At 41.7% G+C, this 14933-nt stretch overlaps 1 pseudogene; it reads left to right on the top strand.

Moving 5' to 3' along the window:
• Window positions 1-428: 428 nt before the first annotated feature.
• Window positions 429-14933, top strand: part of LOC111960874 (V-type proton ATPase subunit B-like) — a 28404-nt pseudogene continuing 13899 nt past the window's right edge.

Below are 14933 nucleotides of genomic sequence, written 5' to 3'. Positions count from 1 at the left end.
TTGGCAATGACAGAGGTCAAACGTTTTCTGTAAGTCTCACAAGTTTTCACACACTGTTCGGGATTTTGGCCCATTCCTCCATGCAGATCTCCTCTAGAGCAGTGATGTTTTGGGCTGTTGCTGGGCAACACGGACTTTCAACTCCCTCCAAAGATTTCTATGGTGAGATCTGGAGACTGCTAGGCCACTCCAGGACCTTGAAATTCTCTTACGAAGCCACTCCTTCGTCCCGGCAGTGGTTTGGGATCATGTCATGCTGAATGACCCAGCCACGTTCATCTTCAATGCCCTTGCTGATGGAAGGAGTTTTCACCAAAAATCTCACGATTACATGGCCCCATCATTCTTTCCTTTACACGGATCAGTCGTCCTGGTCCCTTTGCAGAAAAAAACAGCCCCAAAGATGATGTCACCCCCGAATTGCTCACATGAAGGTAGGTGTCTTTGGACAACCCACATTTTGGTCCTCCAACAATGTGATTTTCTGGATTTTTGTTCCTCATTTTGTCTGTCATAGTTGAAGTGATGAAAATTACAGGCCTCTCTCATCTTTTTAAGTGGGAGAACTTGCACAATTGGTGGCTGACTAAATACTTTTTTGCCCCACTGTAGACAACCTAGAATGCCCACCCAAATCACACCCTGACCTAACCAAATAGAGAAATAAAAAGGCTCTCTAAGGTCAGGGCGTGACATTTTGAAACATTCAGTTTTAATCCTGATGCAATAGAGAAAGCTGTGATAGCATTAAGGGCATGGGCGACCTGGTCTTTGTCTCTTAAAAAAGAGTAGTATCATCAGCCAGTTGGGAAATTTTGATTTATTTGTTCAAATGGTTAAGCCATGCAGATATGCATTATTCAGAATATCTAGAGATAGAAGTTCCACAACCAAAATGAATAAAAATTGCTAAATTGGGCATCCCTGTCATACACTTCTGTTGATACTGAATCTTTTGGATGTATTAAGGTTTAGTAACCCATAACTATTTATATATTTTTAAAACAGCAATTGACTGATCAAATTTTCACCAAAACCCAAAAGTTTAACTTCTTCTTAATAGGGGGCGCTGTTTTCACTTTGGGAAAAAATCGTGCCCAAATTAAACGGCCTTGTACTCTGTTCTAGATCATACAATATGCATATTATTATRACWATTGGATAGAAAACACTCTGAAGTTTCTAAAACTGTTTGAATTATATCTGTGAGTAAAACAGAACTCATTTGGCAGCAAACTTCCAAACAGGAAGTGAAAATTCTGAAAATGGGGCTCTGTGTCAGGGCCTGCCTATTCAACTGGCTTATATTTATGGATCTGTATGCACTTCATACGCCTTCCACTAGATGTCAACAGGCAGTAGAATGTTGAATGGGGTGTCTAGCTTGATGTGAGACCGAATGAGAGCTTTTGGAGTGACAGGTCCGCTCTTTTGTCAGTATTCAACTGCGCACCAGGGAGATAATCACATTGTCTTCTGAAAAGCGTTAGGTATACACGACGAAATGCTCCGGCTCTGATTTTATTGGATACATATGAGAAAAACATCATAAAGTAGGATTTTCAACTGAGTTTGACCAGTTTATTCGACGTTTATTGGGAATTTTGGCATTTTTCGTTCCAGGCGCAAAGATTTCTTGGACATGTGCCCTCCACATGGCTAGCCAAAGTTGCTAATTCGACAGAAGAAATGGACATTCTAAAACAAAACAACGATTTATTCTGGAACTAGGACTCCTTGCACAACATTCTGATGGAAGATCATCAAAAGTAAGAGAATATTTATGATGTTATTTCGTATTTTTGTGGTTTGTGTTGGCTCCAACAAGGCGGAGAATTGGTGAGCGCTGTCTCACAATATTGCATGCTGTATGTTGTACTAAAGTTATTTAAAAAAATCTAAAACAGCGGTTGCATTAAGAACCAGTGTATCTTTCATTTGCTGCACAACATGTATTTTTTAGTAAAGTTTATGATGAGTTTTTTGGTTAGATTACGTGACTGTCCAAAATTTCTCCGGACCATTTGGTGGATCATAGCAACGTATTCACAATGTAAAACCAGGATTTGTAGCTCTAAATATGCAAATTTTCGAACAAAACATAAATGTATTGTATAACATGATGTTATAAGACTGTCATCTGATGAAGTTGTTCAAAGGTTAGTGATTAATAGTTATCTCTATTTGTGGGTTTTGTGAAAGCTATCTTTACGGTGAATAAATGGCGTGTGTGTTTAGCTATTGGGTGAGCTATATAAATATATAATTGTGTTTTCGCTGTAAAACACTTAAAAAATCGAAATATTGGCTGGATTCACAAGATGTTTATCTTTCATTTGCTGTACAACATGTATTTTCATAAATGTTTTATGATAAGTATTTATGTATTTCAACGTTGCTCTCTGTAATTATTCTGTCTGTTTTGGTGCTATTTGTGGTGTTGGCTGCAATGTAAAACTACGATTTGTAGCTCTAAATATGCACTTTTTCGAACAAAACATAAATGTATTGTATAACATGATGTTATAAGACTGTCATCTGATGAAGCTTTTCAAAGGTTAGTGATTCATTTTATCTCTATTTGTGGGTTTTGTGAAAGCTACCTTTGCGGTGGAAACATGGTGAAAACATGGCGTTGTGTGTTTGGCTATTGTGGTGAGCTAATATAATATATATTGAGTTTTCGCTGTAAAACATTTAAAAAATCGGAATGATGGCTGGATTCACAAGATGTTTATCTTTCATTTGCTGTATTGAACTTGTGGATTTCATGAAATTATATTATATGATATCCCTGTCGTGTTAGGCTAGGCTATGCTAGTCAGCTTTTTTGATGAGGAGGATCCCGGATCCGGGAGGGTGACTCGTTAGTTAAGTGGCCTAAAGAGAAATTCATGTTCAATTGTGTCAAATGCTTTACAGAAGTCCAAAAATAAGACAACCGCATCTGAGTCAATTGCATCTGAATAATCTGGAAGGTCCAAGACTAAACGAATGTTAGAGTTTATGTTACAGCCCTTCATAAATCCTGTTTGAGTTCATTTATAATGGTATCTATTGCTTTCTTTAATCTTTTGGCATAAACCAGAGCAATAAATTTGTAATCAACATTGAGAGAAGGGTCTTTATTGGGCTTCGGAATCATTGAAATATGGCCCTGTTTCATAGGGAGACCATTTCCCCATTTTCAATGCAATCTTGAAACATATTAAAAATCGGGTCTTCTAGTTACTGTCACGCCCTGATCTGTTTCACCTGTCCTTGTGATTGTCTCCACCCCCTCCTGGTTTCGCCAATTTTCCCCAGTGTATTTAGACCTGTGTTTCCTGTCTCTCTGTGTCAGTTCGACTTGTATGTTTCCAAGTCAACCAGCGTTTTTCCCGTTCTCCTGCTTTTTGCATTCTTTTTTTTCTAGTTCTCCTGTTTTGACACTTGTCTTTTTCTGGATTTTGTACCCGCCTGCCTGACCATTCTGCCTGTATTGAACATGAGCCTGTCTGCCACTCTGTACCTCCTGGACTCTGATCTGGTTTTGACCTTTTTGCCTGTCCACGACCATTCTCTTGACTACCCCTTTGGATTAATAAACATTGTAAGACTCCAACCATCTGCCTCCTGTGTCTGCATCTGGGTCTCGCCTTGTGCCTTGATAGTAACTCCCAAAACTGTCTATAGAATTCAACTGACAGGCCATCAGGGCCAGGTGATTTCCCTTTTTTCATTSAATTCAGAGCCTCTCTAACTTCTTCAGTTGACACAGGTGAATCGGCAAACTGAGTGGAAATCATCCTCAGTTACAGGGACATAATTCTGAATGTGGTAAATGTAGCTTTCACAACCATCTTCCTGAAATTGTGAGTTGTTTGAGTTTTAGTGACCTAAAGAGAAATTGATGTTCAATTGTGTCAAAGGCTTTACAGAATTGACAAATGTTGATATTGTAATGGGATCTTTGCATAACACATTACATTTGAGTGCAGTTATAGATTTTCTTATGTAGTTTCTCTTTTCAAGTGCAAAAAAGTAACTAATGTTTCTTTTCCACTCTTCAATCCATTTTGCTTTTGATCTGACAAAGGCACCCTTTCCCAGAGCCGTGTAGAACTGTTCTAATTCTAGTTGTAAAGATTTAAATAGAGACTTCTTGAGATAATTATATTTCTTTAGAAAACTGTCAAGCTTGCTCATCAACTCTTTTACTCTAAGGTTCTTTAAGTGCATCCGCGCTTTGGCACATTTAATGGCTACAACTCTGACTTTATATTTTTTTAAATTCCGATCTACTTCCATGACACAAGTCTTTTCTTGCAAAAATATATTTGGCTAACAATTTGATGTTTCCAATGAGAATAGGATCTTTAAGAAGTGTGTTGTTTAATTTCCAATATCCTAGAGTACCTTTTAGATTTTTTAGTGGCTTGTAAATTCAGGGAAATCAAGTGATGATTATAATGAACACGATGGGAGACAGAGAGCTGGTTTCAAGCGCAGGGCGCAGAAGGTGTTTATTGTTAAAACTTCTTATGGCTTGGCGGTAGTATTTCGACATCTGGATGAGAAGCGTTCCCAAAGTAAACTGCCTGTTACTCAGGCCCAGAAGTAGGATATGCATATAATTGGTAGATTTGGATAGAACACACTCTAACGTTTCCAAAACGGTTAAAATAATGTATGTGAGTATAACAGAACTGATATGGCAGGRGAAAACCTGAGGAAAATCCATCCAGGAAGTGGGATGTTTTAGATGTGGGTACTTTTCAATTGAATGCCTATAGAGTATCTAATGGGTTAGTACCCAGATTGCAGTTCCTATGGCTTCCACTAGATGTCAACAGTCTTTAGACATTGTTTCAGGCTTGTTTTATGAAAAATTAAGAAGACTGAGACCTTTCTGTCAGTGGATTGTAGAATCATGCAGAGCTGGTTTGCGCGCGTGACCGAGTGCGTGCCCTTCGTTGTTTTTCCTTTCTATTGAATACGCTATTGTCCGGTTTAAATATTATCGATTATTTAGACAATTGACAACCTGAGGATTAATTATAAACATCGTTTGACATGTTTCGACAAACTTTACCGGTACTATTATGATGTATTCGCCTGCATGTTTTGACCGCCTTTGAGCCCGTGGATTACTGAACAAAACGCGCCAACAAAACAGAGTTTTTGGGATATAAAGAGGGACTTTATCGAACAAAACGAACATTTATTGTGTAGCTGGGACTCTTGTGACTGCAACCATATGAAGATCTTCAAAGGTAAGTGATACATTTTATCGCTATTTCTGACTTTTGTAATTCCTTTACTTGGTTGTAAAATGTTTGTATGCTTTTGTAAGCGGGGCGCTGTCCTCAGATAATCACATGGTATGCTTTCGCCGTAAAGCCTTTTTGAAATCTGACAAGGCGGCTAGATTAACAAGAAGTTAATCTTTAAGCCGATGTATAACGCTTGTATTTTTTATGAATGTTTATTATGACTATTTCTGTATTTTGAATTTGGCGCTCTGCAATTTCACCGGATGTTGTCGAGGTGGGTTGCTAGAGGAATGCCTGCGCCAGAGATGGACTACAGAAGAAGGCAGGTAGCTGGGTCCAGGGGCCGGCAGAAGGTCATACACAGGGGGTCCAAAAAGGCAACAGTACAGGCAGGGAAAGGACTAGTTACGTCATCCGGGAGATCAGGCAATGGGTTGATAACAGGAAATCTGATAGGCTAAAGTACAGACAGGGAATAGGCAAAAGGTGTAGTTAGTGAGGCAGGCAAAAACTATCATACACGAAAGGATTAAATTATGGGAAAAACAGAGCTCTGAATAGAAGTGTGTCACAAAACAAACAATACCTCACAATAACGGGGTGCAAAGAACTGAACTAAATAGTGTGTGATAATGACATACAGGTGTGTGAACAGCTGATCAGAATTCAGGTGATTGAGATCTGGAGATTGAGCTGCGTTCACGGGACCTATGTGTTAGAGAGTGTGAGCTGGAAAGTGGGCTGGAAAGTGAGCTGCGTTCAGGGTGTTTGAGAGTGTGAGTTGGAAGCAGACGTTACAATGATCAGGAAAGGGAGCCAACTGATGATCTACATCTATAACAAATTGTAACAGAACAGGGGAAATTAGGAATAAATCTATTCTAGATGTATGTGACATAGTTTTGTTGGTCCAGGTATAACCCTTTGCATCCGGATTGAAATAACGCCAGGCATCATCAACGGAGAGATCCATGCATAATGAAGTGATGATATTGCTATTTTGAGGGCTTTGACTCGTTCTAGGAGGAAAACGATCAACAGATTCATCAGGTGTTTCATTAAAATACACTGAAATAATTAGAAAAGCCTCTGAGTATTTGTTGCATAAATCCTGTAATTTTCTGGTAAGTTGGGTAAGAAGGGTCTTATTTGGAGCATGTGAGTGTCCATATACATTGCAAATGATGAAAATAGCATTGTCAAGTTAAACAGTTACTATGACCCATCTCCCATCCTGTGAAGATGTGGATTCTATGATGTCGCCTTTAAACTTGTGAATAAGTGTCAAAACACCAGCAGAATGGTTTGATCCATGACTGAAATAGGCCATTTCTCCCCATTGTGATTTCCAAAATTTCAAATAACTTTCACACAAATGAGTTTCCTGAAGAAGGACAACATCTGTGTTTACAATATAAAAATAAGGCTTTCCTTTTTGTAAGATCTCTCAAACCCCTAGCATTCAGACTAACAATATGGAGTGAGTTGAAAATTAATTCCTGCATTAAAAAAAGAAAGAACACAAACTAGATAACAGAAGTAGTAATGTGAACAATAAAACAACCTTGAGGGGGTTACTCCGATGGAAAACTACGCTCAGCTAAGGTAGCGGTGGTTATCAGTATAAAAAATATATTTTTGTCCTTTTTTTAGTTGGCAAGGGTTCATAAGTTGTAGTTTGAACTGTAAATTTACTTGTGGCAGTACATTAAATGTACTCTTGGCAGTACTCACAGTTCCAGTATGGTTCATGTCAACAGAGTTACCCAATAATCATTCTTCCTTCGATAAACGCGTGTGGGCCCTTGAACCCCGCCTTCTTTCCCTCTTGTCATGCCTTCTGTATAAGCGGCCACAGTTTCTCCCTGGCAGTCTGATCCTGTGGTATCAGAGCCTCTTTGATGCGAAGCTTCTTCCCGTCCAGAAACTTGTTCCCCCTGGCCATTTTCCAGATGATGTCCCTGTAATGGCGCATAGTGAAGCGCAGGATGACTTTGCGAGGGGGTCCATCATATCTTCGTTTCCCAAGTCGATGTACCACGTCGATCACGTCACTTAGCTTGTCTTTGATGCACGGAGCCACCTTTCCCAGGATTTTTTATGACTGCTTCCCTAATGTTCTCTCCCTCTACCTCTTTTACACCTTGGATTTTCAGATTCCACCTACGAGAGTACCTTTAAAATTCACCTACATTCTCACACAGGTCATTATTTTGGGATTGCAGTTTCTTCAGCTCATTCTCTAGGAACGTTATCTTTTCCTTGTTCTCGCTCACAATTTTGTGAAGCTGACTCACAGTCTCTGACAAATTATCGATCTTCTATGATGTTTCGTCGGTTGCCCGCTCTATGATGGACACTTTGGAGAATGTGGAGTGTTGTTTAGTAGACAGGGACTGGATTGCAGAGAAAAGTTCAGACATGGAAATGTTCTCTTTCACTTTTTTCACCGGTGGTTTTTAATTGGAGTCTGAGGTAAAGAGGTTGCAAGGATTTCATCCTGGTCTGTCTTGTTCTTTCTCTTGCTTGAGCTTGCGTCATCTGGTGTATCCATACAGCTCTGGCTCTCGTCGTAGCTAGCTAGCATGCCTGCCGTCCTCTGTGAGGCTTGGATATTCCGTATACTGTTGTCTTTCTGTCGTGTTCTTTCCATTCAACTTGACAAAAACTAACTCTAAACTTGCCCTATGTTACTAAAACAAGTTATAGTTAGTTTCTTTCAACATTGATAGCCAATATTAGACTGTTAACCACCTAACCCTCAATGTTGCTTTGACAAGCGAGAAAACACTCCCTCACTGCGACGCCATCTTGGCTCTGCGCAGGTTAAGTAATAATAACCTCCTCGTCCTACAAGACGATCGGTTGAGTGACGCCATCTGACGTAAGACAATGCCAGATCCCTATACTCCCTGTGCCCAATGATGGTATGTCTATCACCCAGATCCCTATGCTTACTATGCCCAAACATGGTATGTTTATCTTTAAAAAAAACATTTTTATTTAACCAGGCAAGTCAGTTAAGAACAAATTCTTATTTACAATGACAGCCTAGGAACAGTGCCTTGTCCAGGGGCAGACTGACAAGGTAAAATTTTTTACCTTGTCAGCTCAGGGATTTTTACCTTGTCAGCTCAGGGACTCCATCTAGCAACCTTTCGGTTACTGGCCCAACACTCTAACCGCTTGGCTACCTGCCACCCCTTATCACCCAGATCCTTATATTCACTATGCCCAAACATGGTATGTTTATCACCCAAATCCCTATATTTACTATGCCCAAACATGGTATGTTTATCACCCAGATCCTTTTTTTCCTTGGCCAGTACTGTCACAGTTCCAAAGGTATGGTTCAAGTCAACAGAGTTACCCAATAATCATTCTTCTTGGATAAACGCGTGTGGGCCTTGAACCCGCCCTTCTTTCCCTCTTGTCATGCCTTCTGTATAGCGGCACAGTTTTCTCCCTGGCCAGTCTGATCCTGTGGTATCAGAGCCTCTTTTGATGCGAGAGCTTCTCTTCCCCGTCCAGGTTAACTGTTCCTTCCCCTGGCATTTTCCAGATGATGTCCTTGTAATGGCGCATAGTGAAGCGCAGGATGACTTTGCGAGGGGGTCCATCATATCTTCGTTTCCCAAGTCGATGTACCACGTCGATCACGTCACTTAGCTTGTCTTTGATGCACGGAGCCACTTTCCCAGGATTTTTTATGACTGCTTCCTAATGTTCTTCCCTCTACCTCTTTACACCTTGGATTTTCAGATTCCACCTACGAGAGTACCTTTAAAATTCACCTACATTTTCTCACACAGGTCATTATTTTGGGATTGCAGTTTTCTTCAGCTCATTCTCTAGGAACGTTATCTTTCCTTGTTCTCGCTCACAATTTTGTTGAAGCTGACTCACAGTCTCTGACAAATTATCGATCTTCTATCGTTCTATGATGTTTGTACGTTGCCCGCTCTATGATGGACACTTTGGAGAATGTGGAGTGTTGTTTAGTAGACAGGGACTGGATTGCAGAGAAAAGTTCAGACATGGAAATGTTCTCTTTCACTTCATCTTTCACGTGTTTGTTTTAATTGGAGTCTGAGGTAAAGAGGTTGCAAGGATTTCATCCTGGTCTGTCTTGTTCTTTCTCTTGCTTGAGCTTGCGTCATCTGGTGTAATCATACAGCTCTGGTCCGTCGTAGCTAGCTAGCATGCTGCCGTCCCTCTGTGAGGCTTGGATATTCCGTATACTGTTGTCTTTCTGTCGTGTTCTTTCCATTCAACTTGACAAAAACTAACTCTAAACTTGCCCTATGTTACTAAAACAAGTTATAGTTAGTTTCTTTCAACATTGATAGCCAATATTAGACTGTTAAACCCATAACCCTCAATGTTGCTGTTGTGACAAGCGAGAAAACACTCCTCACTGCGCGCCAATCTTGGCTCTGAGAGGTTAAGTAATAATAACCCCTCGTCCTACAAGACGATCGGTTGAGTGACGCCATCTGACGTAAGACAATGCCAGATCCCTATACTCCCTGGCCAATGATGGTATGTCTATCAATCCAATCAAACAAAACAAAGAAAAAGTATGTTATATGCAAATGCTTATTTATCTTAAAAAAAACATTTTTATTTAACCAGGCAAGTCAGTTAAGAACAAATTCTTATTTCAATGACGCTAGGAACAGTCCTTGTCAGCACTTGGGCCATCGACAGCCAGAACTGACAAGGTAAATTTCTTACGTTGTCAGAACAGGAATTTTTTTTTTAACCCTTGTCAGCTCAGGGATCATCTAGCAACTTTCGTTACTGGCCAAACACTCTAATACCGCTTGGCTCCTGCACCCCTTATCACCCAGATCCTTATATTCACTATGCCCCAACATGGTATGTTTATCACCTCAAATCCCTAAATATTTATACCATATGCCCAAACATGGTATGTTTATCACCGATCCTATTACTCACTATGCCCAAACATGGTATGTTATCACCCGATCCTCTATCATTCACTATGCCCAAACATGGTATGTTTATCCCAGATCCCTATACTCACTATGGCCCAAACATGGTATGTTTTATACCCAGATCCCTATACTCACTATGCCCAAACATTGGTATGTTTATCACCCAGATCCTATTAGAGCGTCAACACGGTGTGGGTTAAGTCATGGTGCTCGCAAGATTCCAACAGTGGTATGTTTTTCAACCGCAGAATTCCCTATACCACTAGCCCAAAACATGGCTTATTGGTTTGTACTGTTTGACATATATTACTAAGTAAGTATAGAATATGAAATTTACTAAAAGGTGCGGATGAGAGATATCAGTTATATTTACGGTTAAATCTTATCATCAGAGTTGTTATTGGATATAAAACTCAGTAAAAGAACAGTCAAAGCGAAAAAGGTCATAAAGAAGGTCCATAAACGATAGCAAGAATGGGATAACTATATAAAATATAAGTTGTCATATTTAAGTACCTACCGATATATAATTAATAATAACAACAATCCCCAGATCCCTATACTCACTATGCCAAACATGGTATGTTTATCACCCAGATCCCTATAACTCACTATGCCCAAACATGGTATGTTTATCACCCAGATCCCTATACTCACTATGCCCAAACATGGTATGTTTATCCCCCAGATCCCTATACTCACTATGCCCAAACATGGTATGTTTATCACCCAGATCCATATACTCCACTTGCCCAAACATGGTATGTTTTTCACCCAGATTCCCTATATTCACTATGCCCAAACATGGTATGTTTATCACCCAGATCCTATACTCACTATGCCCAAACATGGTGCACACAGATTCAACACTATAGAACCAAAGAACCAGATGCATTGCTTACCTGACTGCTCAATTATGGATAAACACAGCATTTCGTTTTTTCTCTAAATTGTTTATTAGTTGGATGAAGATTTTTGATGTACCGATTCCATGGTACGACTCAAGATATATAAAAACGACTCAAGATTCAAGACTTCGTGCTTTTCAGTTAAAATATTGTACAGAATTCTTGCCACCAACAAAATGTTGAATATTAGAGCATACAATCATCGCAGCTCTGCATATTTGTTGTGAGGATACAGAATCATTAGACATTGTTTCTGGTATGGCCTCAGGTTGCCTGTTTTCGGAACCAGGTTCAAATGGTTGAAAATGCATAACATTAATCTGAAATTGACCTTAGAAATAGTTTGTTGGGAGATCTGGAGTGACCGGGTCAGTCAATTACTAATATACTAAAACTCTTAGTAAAAGTATTTATCTTCAACTTGCAATCTGTGGAATCTATTCGATTAGATAGATCAAATCAAATCAAATCAAATTTATTAGTCCATACACATGGTTAGCAGATGTTAATGCGAGTGTAGCGAAATGCTTGTGCTTCTAGTTCCGACAATGCAGTAATAACCAACAAGTAATCTAACCTAACAATTCCACAACTACTACCTTATACACACACAAGTGTAAAGGGATAAAGAATATGTACATAAAGATATATGAATGAGTGGTGGTACAGAACGGCAATAGGCAAGATGCAGTAGATGGTATAGAGTAGGATTATACATATGAGATGAGTACTGTAGGGTATGTAAACATAAAGTGGCAATATTTAAAGTGGCTAGTGGTACAATGTATTACATAAAGATGGCAGATGCAGTAAGATGATATAGAGTACAGTATATACATATGAGATGGGTAATGTAGGTATGTAAACATTATATTAAGTGGCATTGTTTAAAGTGGCTAGTGGTACATTTTTACATAATTTCCATCAATTCCATTTTTAAAGTGGCTGGAGTTGAGTCAGTAATGTTGGCAGCGGCCGCTAAATGTTAGTGGTGGCTGTTTAACAGTCTGATGGCCTTGAGATAGAAGCTGTTTTTCAGTCTCCTCGGTCCCTGCTTTGATGCACCTGTACTGACCTCGCCTTCTGGATGATAGCGGGGTGAACAGCAGTGGCTTGGGTGTGTTGTTGTCCTTGATGATCTTATTCTTTGGCGCTCCTGTGACATCGGGTGGTGTAGGTGTCCTGGGGGCAGGTAGTTTGGCCCCGGTGATGCGTTCTGCAGACCTCACTACCCTCTGGAGAGCCTTACGGTTGTGGGCGGAGCAGTTGCCGTACCAGGCGGTGATACAGCCCGATAGGATGCTCTCGATTGTGCATCTGTAGAAGTTTGTGAGTGCTTTTGGTGACAAGCCAAATTTTCAGCCTCCTGAGGTTGAAGAGGCGCTGCTGCGCCTTCTTCACGACGCTGTCTGTGTGGGTGGACCAATTCAGTTTGTCCGTGATGTGTACACCGAGGAACTTAAAACTTTCCACCTTCTCCACTACTGACCCGTCGATGTGGATAGGGGGGTGCTCCCTCTGCTGTTTCCTGAAGTCCACAATCATCTCCTTTGTTTTGTTGACGTTGAGTGTGAGGTTTTTTCCTGACACCACACTCCGAGGGCCTCACCTCCTCCCTGTAGGCCGTCTCGTCGTGTTGGTAATCAAGCCTACCACTGTGTGTCATCCGCAAACTTGATGATTGAGTTGGAGGCGTGCATGGCCACGCGTCGTGGGTGAACAGGGAGTACAGGAGAGGGCTCAGAACGCACCCTTGTGGGGCCCCAGTGTTGAGGATCAGCGGGGTGGAGATGTTTTACCTCACCCTCACCACCTGGGGCGGGCCCGTCAGGAAGTCCAGGACCCAGTTGCCACAGGGCGGGTCGAGACCCAGGGTCTCGAGCTTGATGACGAGTTTGGAGGGTACTATGGTGTTAAATGCTGAGCTGTAATCGATGAACAGCATTCTCACATGGGTATTCCTCTCTGTCCAGATGGGTTAGGGCAGTGTGCAGTGGTGGTTGCGATTGCGTCGTCTGTGGACCTATTGGGTCGGTAAGCAAATTGGAGTGGGTCTAGGGTGTCCGTGGGTGGAGGTGATATGGTCCTTGACTAGCTCTCCAAGCACTTCATGATGACGGAAGTGAGTGCTACGGGGCGGTAGTCGTTTAGCTCGTTACCTTAGCTTTCTTGGGAACAGGAACATGGTGGCCCTCTTGAAGCATGTGGGAACGCAGACTGGGATAAGGATTGATTGAATATGTCCGTAAACAACCAGCCAAGCCCTGGTCTGCGCATGCTCTGAGGACGCGGCTGGGAATGCCGTCTGGGCCTGCAGCCTTGCGAGGGTTAACACGTTTAAATGTTTTACTCACCTCGGCTGCAGTGAAGGAGAGCCCGCAGGTTTTGGTAGGGGGCCGTGTCAGTGGCACTGTATTGTCCTCAAAGCGGGCAAAAAAGTTGTTTAGCCTGTCTGGGAGCAAGACATCCTGGTCCGCGACGGGGCTGGTTTTCTTTTGTAATCCGTGATTGACTGTAGACCCTGCCACATACCTCTTGTGTCTGAGCTGTTGAATTGCGACTCGATTTTGTCTCTGTACTGGACTTAGCCTGTTTGATTGCCTTGCGGAGAGAATAGCTACACTGTTTGTATTCGGTCATGCTTCCGGTCACCTTGCCCTGGTTAAAAGCAGTGGTTCGCGCTTGGTTTCACGCGAATGCTGCCGTCAATCCACGGTTTCTGGTTTGGGAATGTTTTAATCGTTGCTGTGGTGTACGACATCGTCAATGCACTTCCTAATGAACTCGCTCACCGAATCAGCATATTCGTCAATATTGTTGTTGGACGCAATGCGGAACATATTCCTCCCCAATCCGCGGATCGAAGCAGTCTTGAAGCGTGGAATCAGATTGGTCGGACCAGCGTTGAACAGACTGAGCGCGGGAGCTTGTTGTTTTAGTTTCTGTTTGTAGGCTGGAATCAACAAAATGGAGCGTGGTCAGCTTTCCGAAGGGGGGCGGGGAGGGCCTTATATGCGTCGCGGAAATTAGTATAACAATGATCTAGGGTTTTCCAGCCCTGGTAGCACAATCGATATGCTGTTGGAATTTAGGGAGTTTTGTTTTTAGATTTGCCTTGTTAAAATCCCCAGCTACGATGAATGCAGCCTCAGGGTGTGTGGTTTCCAGTTTCAAAGAGTCAGATAAAGTTCGTTCAGGGCCATCGATGTGTCTGCTTGGGGGGAATATATACGGCTGTGATTATGATTGAAGAGAATTCCCTTGGTAGATAATGCGGTCGACATTTTATTGTGAGGAGTTCTAGATCAGGTGAACAGAATGACTTGAGTTCCTGTGTGTGTTATGATGATCACACCACGTCTCGTTAATCATAAGGCATACCCCCCGCCCTCTTCTTACCAGAAAGATGTTTGTTTTCTGTCGGCGCGATGCATGAAGAAACCAGCTGGCTGCACCGACTCCGTTAGCGTCTCTTGAGTTAGCCATGTTTCCGTGAAGCAGAGCACGTTGCAATCCCTGATGTCTCTCTGGAATGCTACCCGTGCTCGGATTTCATCAACCTTATTGTCAAGAGACTGGACATTGGCGAGTAGTATGCTGGAGTGGAAGCGCGATGTGCCGTCTCCGAAGCTGGCCAGGAGACCGCCTCGTTTCCCCCTTTTACGGCTCGCACAGGGTCGCCGGCTGGGATCAGATCCATTGTATTGGGTGGAAGGCAAAACACTGGATCCGTTTCGGGAAAGTCATATTCCTGTGGAGGAACGATGATGAGTTGACGTTAATCGTATATTCAGTTTCCTCTCGACTGT

The sequence above is a fragment of the Salvelinus sp. IW2-2015 genome, linkage group LG4q.1:29 (assembly GCF_002910315.2).
Source record: "Salvelinus sp. IW2-2015 linkage group LG4q.1:29, ASM291031v2, whole genome shotgun sequence".
Classification (NCBI taxonomy): Eukaryota; Metazoa; Chordata; class Actinopteri; order Salmoniformes; family Salmonidae; genus Salvelinus; species Salvelinus sp. IW2-2015.
This window is presented reverse-complemented; position numbering and strand designations above follow the sequence as displayed.